The following is a 12,337-nucleotide window of genomic DNA, read 5'->3' on the forward strand; positions in this document are numbered from 1 at the left end:
CGCCCGCTGCCGCCGCGGGCCGGGAAGCCCGGATCCGGCCCCTGCGGCCCGTTCCTCCGCCGCCCGGCGCCCGCGCCTCCACCACCCCTCGTCCCCGACGCCGGTGCCGGCCGCCTCCGCCGCGCAGCTCGCGGGCTGGAGCAAGCTCCGCCCCGCCGCCTCCTCCACCGCGGGTCACCGCCGCCGATGACCCCGCGGGTCGTCTTCACCGTCGCCGGCCGCCACCACCAGCGCCGCCCGCGACCTCGCCGCCTCCTCCTCTCCCCGCGACGAGCTCCGGCCACCTCGGCTTCTTCTCCGACCGTCGAACCTCGGGAGCCGCGCCGGTGAACAGTGCCAGATCTGGATCTGAAACCCCTCGGTTGACTTTTGTCCCCCCGAACCCTAACTTTTGTGCTATCTTTGACCTGCCATATCTCCGCATCCGTAGCTCCGATTTGGACATATAGTATATCAAAATGTTCGTCTCGACGAGTACATCATTTCATTCCATTGCATCATTTTCATTTGAGTTCATCTTGATGCCCGAAATGCTGTGAGAAGAGGGCTTCGTGAGTTATTTGTCAGATCTGCTAGTTCATCTTAGACTTTTGTCATTTTTGCCATGTTTGTTGTGTGCATGATATGCCTATGAGTCCTTCATATGTTTTCTTAAGCATCTTGTTATCTTTCCAGAGGTGCAACCCATGCATTTTTGTGATGTGTGTGGTGACTCGTGCAAGCTTGCAAAGTGAGGCACCCGGTAAACCTGTTTTCAGAGACTTGGTAGTTCTCACCAAGTCTGGGATTGTTTAGTTCACGATGCCATATGTTCTTGCTGTTTCCTAATGATCCGTGCCTCTTTTGAGGATGATCAGTAAAGGAGTTTTGTTAATATTGTAGTGCTCTATCCATCTATGCCTTTGTTTGCAATTATGGAGCACCCTAGCTTGAGTCAATCGAGCTCTACTTTTGCTTCGTTGTGAATCTGGGCAGATCGTCAACTTGTTTGCGATTTTGCCGATGCTTTTGTAGTTGATCCGTGCATGCTATGCCTTTGTTCTTGCCATGCCTAGCTAGCATTTTGTGCCTTTTTAATGGATGTATGCTTTCCTTGCCATGACTTGCACCATGGTGAGTGCATCGAGCTCGTTTACATGCCTTCGTGAGTTATATTTCAGCATGTCTCAGTTTTCACTAAGTCTGAAAACTGATTATGTTTTAGCTATGTTCGTGTGCTTGTTAGTATATTTTGTGATCCCTTTTGGCCCCAGGTCACTAAGGGTCTTTTGTTAAAATTGTTGAGTATCTTCATGCCATGTTCTTCTTTGTCATAATCAGGTCCTGTATCATGTTGTTTTGTTGCTCCGAAGAGGGCTTCATGATCTGAAATTTCAGACAAGTGTTAATTTCACTAAGTCTGAAATCTATTTTGCATTTGCGTTTTTGCCATGCTTGTTTGAACCTCTTAATGGATGAATTGGCCGTGGCTCAGTGCTAGTCTTTTGTTAAGCATCTTGAATGCTTCCCTGCCATGTATTTTGTTGCCATGTTTGGGTGCTGTAGCTTGTTCTTTTCATTGCATTTAGAGGCCTACTTGCTGTAAATTGCAGACCGGTGTCATTCTTAAATCGCTTGCCATTTCCAAACCGTAACTCCGATTCCGGTGATCTTTATATCGTTTTCAAGAGATTTTATCTCATCTTTCCAGTGGCACACTTGGTTTTCCAAGTTGAGGCCAGGTTCATGCATTTCCTGTCATATCTTGCATTTTGCATCCCGCATCGCATCCCGCATAGCATACCATCTTTGCATCTTATTATTTGAGCTTGCACGTGGTTGATTGTATCCTTGTTGCTTGTTTGTCTTGTTTGGGTAGAGCCGGGAGACGAGGGTTGGTTTTACTCGTAGCTTGACCTATCTGAGTGTGCCCTGAGAACGAGATATGTGCAGCTCCTATCGGGATTTGTCGGCACATTCGGGCGGTGTTGCTGGTCTTGTTTTAACCTGTCGAAATGTCTTGTTGTACCGGGATACCAAGTCTGATCGGAATGTCTCGGGTGGAGGTCTATTCCTTCGTTGACCGTGAGAGCTTGTCATGGGCTAAGTTGGGACTCCCCTGCAGGGATTGAACTTTCGAAAGCCGTGCCCGCGGTTATGGGCAGATGGGAATTTGTTAATGTCCGGTTGTAGATAACTTGAACATAAACTTAATTAAAATGAATCAAACGTGTGTGTTACCGTGATGGCCTCTCCTCGGCGGAGTCCGGGAAGTGGACACGGTGTTGGAGTAATGCTTGCGCAGGTTGTTCCTCTAGATTCTCGCTCGCGCTTTGCCTCCTCTTCTCGCTCTCTTTTGCGAATAAGTTAGCCACCTTATATGCTAGTCACTTGCTGCAGCTCCACATATATTTGCCTTACCCTTTCTATAAGCTTAAATAGTCTTGATCGCGAGGGTGCGAGATTGCTGAGTCCCTGTGGCTCACAAATACTATAACTACAGATGCAGGTCCAGGTGATTCCGCTCCTGGTGACACATACGAGCTCAAGTGGGAGTTCGACGAGGACTCGCAGCGTTACTATGTGTCTTTTCCTGATGATCAGTAGTGGTGCCCAGTTGGGGTTTGATCGGGACCGTGTCGCATGTTGGGTTTTCTTCTATTTTGGTGCCGTAGTCGGGCCATGAGTGTTTGGATGATGTATGTTATTTATGTACTTTGATGTGACGTGGCGAGTGTAAGCCAACTATGTATCTCCCCTTTTATTATATATATTACATGGGATGTTGTGATGATTGCCTAACCTGTGACATTGCTTTCAATGCGGTTATGTCTCTAAGTCGTGCCTCGACACGTGGGAGCTATAGCCGCATCGAGGGCGTTACAAGTTGGTATCAGAGCCTTCCCCGACCTTAGGAGCCCCATTGCTTGATCGTTTTTAGCAGCCGAGTTGTGTCTAGAAAAATGTTTTGAGTCATTTAGGAATTATATATCGGAGAGCTTAGGAATTCTTTTACTTCCTAGTCTCCTCATCGCTCTGGTAAGGCATCCTGACGTAGAGTTTTGACTCTTCTCTTCTCAAATTTCACTAATTTTTTTTAGGATCACGCGAGTATCTTGGAATCGTTCCGATGGCTTATGATGAGAATACTGTCTTGGTGCCTCCTGTCAGGGGTTTAGTGGAAGTATCCCGGGGAGTTGAGCTCTGAGGTGTTGTCATCATAATTTTATCGTTGCAATTCTGGAATACTTGAGATATTTTCGCCGACATCGAAAATCTCTTTTATGCAGTTCGTTGGTGAGATAACCTCGACGCCACCCAGTACTGGGGCGGGAGTTCGGGAATATCGCCATAACTTGTATAACGGATGCTTTTCGAAGGTTGAGGTAGATGGTTTCCGAAGGTTTCTTGGTTATGTGTTGAAGGATGGATACAACTGGATGTAGGAATTGCTAGTTTGGGTGAAATATTGTGCTTCCCCTGTATCCCCAACACCTGATTGCATAACCGGAAAGTTTCGGGAGTTTCATAGGTGGGAATTCTCATAGCTCTAGTTTCTTCTTCCACGAATATTGGTTTGAGATTGGGATTTCTTACCGATTATTCGTTCTTGATCCGTACCTTGTTGATTTATTTATCTACTTTTATTCTACGTGGCTTCGCAATTTAGGGATATGTGACTACTTCAAGAGAAGTGCATTCGTTCATTTTGTTCGGATGTGAAGACTTTATGTTGCAATTTTCATTCCGTTGGTTTCAGCTTCATTTATCTGTCTATGTGCTAACGGTTGTCAACCTCTTCAGGATGGCTCCTCCAACGCGCTTGACTCCGAATCCTGATCCGCCACCACCTCCACCTCCTCCAGAGGCATGGCAAGCTGTGATGGCCGCAACCAACGCAAACACACAGTTGATCATGCAAATCCTCCAAGAGCGAAATCAAGGCAGTCAAGAGAATCAAGGCAGCAATCAGAATCATTTTGCTACACTGAATCAGTTCCTTGCTAATGGTCCAAAGACGTTCAGCAATTGTATTGAGGCATCCGATGCTGACGATTGGCTTGTGGATCTGGGTAAGCATTTTGAGTGCAACAACGTCAGGCCTGAAGATTTCATCAAGTTCGCTTCCTTCCAACTCAAAGATCAGGCTGTAGAATGGTTCCAGCAGTACAAGGATTCCAGAGGTGGACGTCTGATCACTTGGGATGATTTCCATCAAGATTTCCGAGCTCATCACATCCCTCAAAGTGTGGTTGAGAGTAAGCATCAGGAATTTCGCAACTTGAAGCAAGGCTCTTTGTCTGTCTATGACTACAACAAGTTGTTCCAGAAGCTCGCCCGCTTTGCCAAGCAGGACGTACCTGATGAGAACAGCATGATATACCAGTTCAGGGGTGGCCTTAGAGAAGAAATTCAGCTCGCTCTTGTCCTCTTTGAGTCGTTGAGATACGATGAGTTCTACAACATGGCACTGAAGCAAGAGGCTTCTCAGTTGAGGTGTGATGCTTCCAAGAAGCGAGACAGAGATGCTACTCCTTCCTCCTCTACTCAAGTGGCCAAGCAGCAGAAGTATTGGCTTCCTCCTCCTCCGTTCCGTCAGCCGTATCAGCAGAAGAGCAAAGGTGGCAGTGGTTCTTCCCACCCACCCAACCCTGGCTTTCAGAACAAGTCTTCGTCTCAACCTCCAAGATCGAGTGCTCCGTACCACCGTCCGCTTTCAGAGGTCACGTGCAACAAGTGCCAAGAAAAGGGTCACTATGCCAACAAGTGTTTCAACCAGAGGCGTCTTCCTCCTCCTCCTCCTCCTGTGAGATCGGCAAGTACAGTTGTGGTCAAGCATAACCCCAAGTATGCCAAGGTCAACTTGATGAACGCAGCTCAGGCAGATGATTCATCAGATGTCATCATGGGTAACCTTCCTGTTAATGATATTCCTGCAAAAGTTCTTTTTAACACTGGTGCATCGCATTGTTTCATGTCAACACCATTTTTTACCAAGTATGAGTTCTTTTCTTCTCATTTGGGTAAACAAATGGATATCGTTTCTCCTGGCAAACGTTTGAGTGCAAGTCTGGAGGTGCCAGATGTTACTATCACATTGGGTGACTACAAGTTCCTTTCTTCCCCAATGGTTCTTGGTAACTCGGATATTGATCTTATTCTCGGAATGGATTGGCTTTCTAAGCACAAGGCTCAGCTGGATTGTGCAGCCAGGCAGATTCAATTGACTCATTCGTCTGAGGATGTAATTGTCTTTACCGCTTGTGATGATACCATCCGTCTGTTTTCTCTCAATGAGAAGGGTGAAATGGATGCTATCTCGCAAATTCCAGTCGTTTGCGAATATCAAGACGTCTTTCCAGAAGAGCTCCCAGGAATGCCTCCGCACCGGCCAGTTGAATTCGTTATTGATCTTGAGCCCGGCACGGAACCTGTGTGCAAACGTCCTTACAAGCTCGGACCTGAAGAGTTGAAGGAGCTGAAGAAACAACTCGATGAGCAAGAGAGAATGGGTCTCATCCGGCCTAGTTCTTCTCCGTGGGGTTGTGGTGTTCTTTTTGTGAAGAAGAAGGATGGATCGGACCGAGTTTGTGTTGATTACCGTCCATTGAACAAGAATACCATCAAGAACAAATACCCACTTCCCAACATCAATGAGCTGTTCGAACAACTCAAAGGTGCTCAAGTATTCTCCAAGCTTGATCTCCGTATGGGTTATCATCATATTCGTATCCGTGAGCAAGATATTCCCAAGACGGCTTTCAGGACAAGCTTTGGGTCATATGAATACACTATCATGTCTTTTGGCCTCGTCAACGCTCCTCTGACGTTCTCTCGCATGATGAACTTCATCTTCAACGCCTACACCAATGACTTTGTTTTGGTCTACCTCGACGACATTCTAGTTTTCTCCAAGAACAAGGAAGATCATGCCAAACACTTGCGTTTGGTTCTCGATAAGCTCAGGGAACATCAGTTCTACGCCAAGTTCTCCAAGTGTGAATTTTGGCTCGATGAGGTTCTTTATCTTGGTCATATCATCTCTGCCAAGGGCATTGCCGTGAATCCTGAGAAGGTGTCTGCAATTGTGAATTGGGAACCTCCTCAGAACATGAAGCAACTCCGCAGTTTCCTCGGTCTCGCAAGCTATTGCCGAAGATTCGTTGAAAACTTTTCTAAGATCGCGAAGCCCCTCTCAAATCTTCTTCAGAAGCACGTCAAGTACGTTTGGTCTCCGGAGTGTGATATTGCTTTCAACACTTTGAAAGAGAAGTTGATCTCTGCTCCAGTTCTGACTCCGCCTGATGAATCCAAGCCGTACGAGGTCTTTTGTGATGCCTCTCTCCAAGGTCTTGGTGCAGTGTTGATGCAAGAGAAGAAAGTTGTTGTTTATACATCTCGCCAGTTGAAGCCTAATGAGAAGAACTACCCCACTCATGATCTCGAGTTGGCGGCAGTTGTGCATGCTCTGTTGACTTGGAGACATCTTCTATTGGGAAGAAAAGTGGACATTTTCACTGATCACAAGAGTCTCAAGTACATCTTCACCCAGCCTAATCTCAACCTCAGGCAAACTCGATGGGTCGAAATGATTCAAGAGTATAATCCGAGTATCGAGTATACTCCAGGCAAGGCTAATGTGATCGCTGACGCTTTAAGCAGGAAAGCGTATTGCAATAGTCTGATTCTTAAGCCTTATCAACCCGAGCTTTGTGAAGCTTTCCGCAAACTGAATCTGCAAGTTGTTCCTCAAGGTTTCCTCACCAACCTTCAAGTCTCTCCTACCTTAGAAGACCAGATTCGCCAAGCCCAGCTTCTTGATGCTATGGTGAAAAAGGTGAAGATTGGGATTGCCAAGAGTCAGTCCAAGTACAAGTGCTACCGCCTTGATGACAAGGACACTCTCTTCTTCGAGGATCGAATTGTTGTACCCAAAGGTGAACTTCGTAAAGTGATCATGAACAAGGCTCACAATTCTCTCCTCTCCATCCACCCTGGGAGCACGAAGATGTATCAGGATCTCAAGCAAGCTTATTGGTAGACCCGAATGAAGCGCGAGATCACTCAATTCGTGAATGAATGTGATGTCTGCAGAAGAGTGAAGGCAGAACACCAAAGGCCAGCAGGTCTCCTCCAACCTCTTGCCATTCTAGAATGGAAGTTTGATCACATTGAAATGGACTTCGTGACTGGGTTTCCAAAGTCCAAGCGTGGCAATGATGCTATATTCGTTGTCATCGACAAGCTCACCAAAGTGGCTCACTTTCTGCCTATCAAAGAGTCGATCACTGCAGCTCAATTGGCGGAACTCTATACCTCTCGTATTGTCTCTCTGCACGGTATTCCTCAAGTGATATCTTCAGACCGTGGCAGCATCTTTACCTCCAAGTTTTGGGATTCTTTTCAGAAGGCCACGGGCACCAACATCCGCTTCAGCACTGCTTTCCATCCTCAAACAAGCGGTCAAGTCGAGCGTGTCAACCAGATTCTTGAAGATATGCTCAGGGCTTGTGTGATCTCTTTCGGCATGAAGTGGGAGGATTGTCTTCCCTATGCTGAATTCTCCTACAACAACAGTTTTCAAGCAAGTTCGGGCAAGGCCCCATTTGAAATTCTGTATGGCAGGAAGTGTCGTACCCCTCTTAACTGGTCTAAAACCGGTGAACGTCAGCTGCTGGGTAATGACTTAATCACAGAGGCAGAAGAAATGTGCAAAGTCATTCGTGATAACCTCAAAGCAGCCCAATCCCGCCAGAAGAGCTACTATGATAGTAAGCACCGTGATTTGGCTTTCGAGATTGGAGATCATGTTTACCTCCGCGTCTCTCTTATGAAAGGTACTCGTCGCTTCGGTATCAAAGGGAAGCTTGCCCCCAGATACGTGGGACCTTTCAAGATTGTCAGCAAGAGAGGCGACCTCGCCTATCAACTCGAGCTTCCGTCAAACTTTGCAAATGTTCATAATGTGTTCCATGTCTCTCAGCTTTGAAAGTGCTTCAAGACTCCTGACTGCACCGTCAACTTCGAGGACATTGAGCTCCAAGAAGATCTCTCTTATCGTGAGCACCCAGTTGCTATTCTTGAAGATACTGAACGCAAGACTCGCAACAAGTCGATCAAATTTCTCAAAGTCAAGTGGTCACACCATTCCGGCCGTGAAGCTACCTGGGAATGCGAGGATCACCTCCGTTCTGAGTTCCCGGCGTTCTTCCAGTCCTAGATCTCGGGACGAGATCCTTTCGTAGTGGTGGAGTGTTGTAACACCCCGGATATAACTTTCCCAATTTGTACTCCAACTCTTGTCGTTTCCGGCGTTAAGTTATATTTATTTCTCGGGTTCGGGTCTTTGTCTCTGTGTGTTGTTTCGTTGTCATGCATCTCATATCATGTCATCATGTGCATTGCATTTGCATACGTGTTCATCTCATGCATTCGAGCATTTTCCCCGTTGTCCGTTTTGCATTCCGGCGCTTCGTTCTCCTCCGGTGGTCAATTCTAGCTTTCTTTCGTGTGTGGGGACTAAACATTTCTGGATTGGAACGAGACTTGCCAAGCAGCCTTGGTTTACTACCGGTAGACCGTCTGTCAAGTTTCGTATCATTTGGACTTCGTTTGATATTCCAACGGTTAACCGAGGGACCGTAAAGGCCTAGTGTGTGTTGCAGCCCAACACCCCTCCAATTTGGCCCAAAACCCACCAAACTCTGCTTCATCATCTAGAACGTTCGATCACGATCGCGTGGCCGAAAACCGCACCTCATTTGGACTCTCCTAGCTCCCTCTACCTATAAAACTAGACCTCCCCCGAAATTTTCGGGTCATTCTACCCTAACCCTAGCAAAATCCGCTCCTCCGCGCACCGGACGTGTCCGGCCCGGATCGGACACTTCGCGCCACCGCCCCGCACCAGTGGCGTCCCGCCACATGACGCTCGCCGCCCGCCGCCGCCGCGGGCGGGGAAGCCCGGATCCGGCCCCCGCGGCCCGTTCCTCCGCCGCCTGGCGCCCGCGCCTCCACCACCCCTCGTCCCCGACGCCGGTGTCGGCCGCCTACGCCGCGCAGCTCGCGGGCCGGAGCAAGCTCCGCCCCGCCGCCTCCTCCGCCACGGGTCACCGCCGCCGACGACCCCGCGGGTCGTCTTCACCGTCGCCGGCCGCCACCACCAGCGCCGCCCGCGACCTCGCTGCCTCCTCCTCTCCCCGCGACGAGCTCCGGCCACCTCGGCTTCTTCTCTGGCCGTCGAACCTCGGGAGCCGCGCCGGTGAACAGTGCCAGATCTGGATCTGAAACCCCTCGGTTGACTTTTGTCCCCCCGAACCCTAATTTTTGTGCTATCTTTGACCTGCCATATCTCCGCATCCGTAGCTCTGATTTGGACATATAGTATATCAAAATGTTCGTCTCGACGAGTACATCATTTCATTCCATTGCATCATTTTCATTTGAGTTCATCTTGATGCCCGAAATGCTGTGAGAAGAGGGCTTCGTGAGTTATTTGTCAGATCTGCTAGTTCATCTTAGACTTTTGTCATTTTTGCCATGTTTGTTGTGTGCATGATATGCCTATGAGTCCTTCATATGTTTTCTTAAGCATCTTGTTATCTTTCCAGAGGTGCAACCCATGCATTTTTGTGATGTATGTGGTGACTCGTGCAAGCTTGCAAAGTGAGGCACCCGGTAAACCTGTTTTCAGAGACTTGGTAGTTTTCACCAAGTCTGGGATTGTTTAGTTCACGATGCCATATGTTCTTGCTGTTTCCTAATGATTCCGTACCTCTTTTGAGGATGATCAGTAAAGGAGTTTTGTTAATATTGTAGTGCTCTATCCATCCATGCCTTTGTTTGCAATTATGGAGCACCCTAGCTTGAGTCAATCGAGCTCTACTTTTGCTTCGTTGTGAATCTGGGCAGATCGTCAACTTGTTTGCGATTTTGCCGATGCTTTTGTAGTTGATCCGTGCATGCTATGCCTTTGTTCTTGCCATGCCTAGCTAGCATTTTGTGCCTTTTTAATGGATGTATGCTTGCCTTGCCATGACTTGCACCGTGGTGAGTGCATCGAGCTCGTTTACATGCCTTCGTGAGTTATATTTCAGCATGTCTCAGTTTTCACTAAGTCTGAAAACTGATTATGTTTTAGCTATGTTCGTGTGCTTGTTAGTATATTTTGTGATCCCTTTTGGCCCCAGGTCACTAAGGGTCTTTTGTTAAGCTTGTTGAGTAGCTCCATGCAATGTTCTTATTTGTCATAATCAGGTCCTGTATCATATTGTTTTGTTGCTCCGAAGAGGGCTTCATGATCTGAAATTTCAGACAAGTGTTAATTTCACTAAGTCTGAAATCTGTTTTGCATTTGCGTTTTTGCCATGCTTGTTTGAACCTCTTAATTGATGAATTGGCCGTGGCTCAGTGCTAGTCTTTTGTTAAGCATCTTGAATTCTTACCTGCCATGTATTTTGTTGCCATGTGTTGGGTGCTGTAGCTTGTTCTTTTCATTGCATTTAGAGGCCTACTTGCTGTAAATTGCAGACCGGTGTCATTCTTAAATCGCTTGCCATTTCCAAACCGTAACTCCGATTCCGGTGATCTTTATATCGTTTTCAAGAGATTTTATCTCATCTTTCCAGTGGCACACTTGGTTTTCCAAGTTGAGGCCAGGTTCATGCATTTCCTGTCATATCTTGCATTTTGCATCCCGCATCGCATTCCGCATAGCATACCATCTTTGCATCTTATTGTTTGAGCTTGCACGTGGTTGATTGTATCCTTGTTGCTTGTTTGTCTTGTTTGGGTAGAGCCGGGAGACGAGTTTGCTAATGAGGAGCCCGTTGAGTTTACTTTTAAGGATCCAGTCAACTCTGACAGATTTGCAGGCAAGATGATCATACCCTTGAAATCACTACTATCTTTGCTATGCTAGTTTGCTCGCTCTTGCTATGCCAATGCTACGATGTCTACCTTTTGCTTGTCAGCCTCCCAATTGCCATTTCAAACCTCTAACCCACCATGTCCTAGCAAACCGTTGATTGGCTATGTTACCGCTTTGCTCAGCCCTTCTTATAGCGTTGCTAGTTGCAGGTGAAGATTGGAGCCGTTCCTTATTGGAACATTTATTTACTTGTTGGGATATCATTATATTGCTATGTTATCTTAATGCATCTATATACTTGGTAAAGGGTGGAAGGCTCGGCCTCTCGCCTAGTGTTTTGTTCCACTCTTGCCGCCCTAGTTTCTGTCATATCGGTGTTATGTTCCCGGATTTTGCGTTCCTTACGCGGTTGGGTTATAATGGGAACCCCTTGATAGTTCGCCTTGATTAAAGCTTTTCCAGCAATGCCCAACCTTGGTTTTACCATTTGCCACCTAGCCTCTTTTTCCCTTGGGTTTCCGGAGCCCGAGGGTCATCTTATTTTAACCCCCCCGGGCCAGTGCTCCTCTGAGTGTTGGTCCGAACCAGGCAGCCTGCGGGGCCACCTCGGGGAAAGTCGAGGGTTGGTTTTACTCGTAGCTTGACCTATCTGAGTGTGCCCTGAGAACGAGATATGTGCAGCTCCTATCGGGATTTGTCGGCACATTCGGGCGGTGTTGCTGGTCTTGTTTTAACCTGTCGAAATGTCTTGTTGTACCGGGATACCGAGTCTGATCGGAATGTCTTGGGTGGAGGTCTATTCCTTCGTTGACCGTGAGAGCTTGTCATGGGCTAAGTTGGGACTCCCCTGCAGGGATTGAACTTTCGAAAGCCGTGCCCGTGGTTATGGGCAGATGGGAATTTGTTAATGTCCGGTTGTAGATAACTTGAACATAAACTTAACTAAAATGAATCAACCGTGTGTGTTACCGTGATGGCCTCTCCTCGGCGGAGTCCGGGAAGTGGACACGGTGTTGGAGTAATGCTTGCGCAGGTTGTTCCTCTAGATTCTCGCTCGCGCTTTGCCTCCTCTTCTCGCTCTCTTTTGCGAATAAGTTAGCCACCTTATATGCTAGTCGCTTGCTGCAGCTCCACATATATTTGCCTTACCTTTCTATAAGCTTAAATAGTCTTGATCGCGAGGGTGCGAGATTGCTGAGTCCCTGTGGCTCACAGATACTATAACTACAGATGCAGGTCCAGGTGATTCCGCTCCTGGTGACGCATACGAGCTCAAGTGGGAGTTCGACGAGGACTCGCAGCGTTACTATGTGTCTTTTCCTGATGATCAGTAGTGGTGCCCAGTTGGGGTTTGATCGGGACCGTGTCGCATGTTGGGTTTTCTTCTATTTTGGCGCCGTAGTCGGGCCATGAGTGTTTAGATGATGTATGTTATTTATGTACTTTGATGTGACGTGGCGAGTGTAAGCCAACTATGTATCTCCCCTT

This window comes from Triticum urartu, chromosome 3A, assembly GCF_056163025.1.
Source record: "Triticum urartu cultivar PI428250 chromosome 3A, HENAU_Tu73, whole genome shotgun sequence".
In the NCBI taxonomy this organism is placed as follows: Eukaryota; Viridiplantae; Streptophyta; class Magnoliopsida; order Poales; family Poaceae; genus Triticum; species Triticum urartu.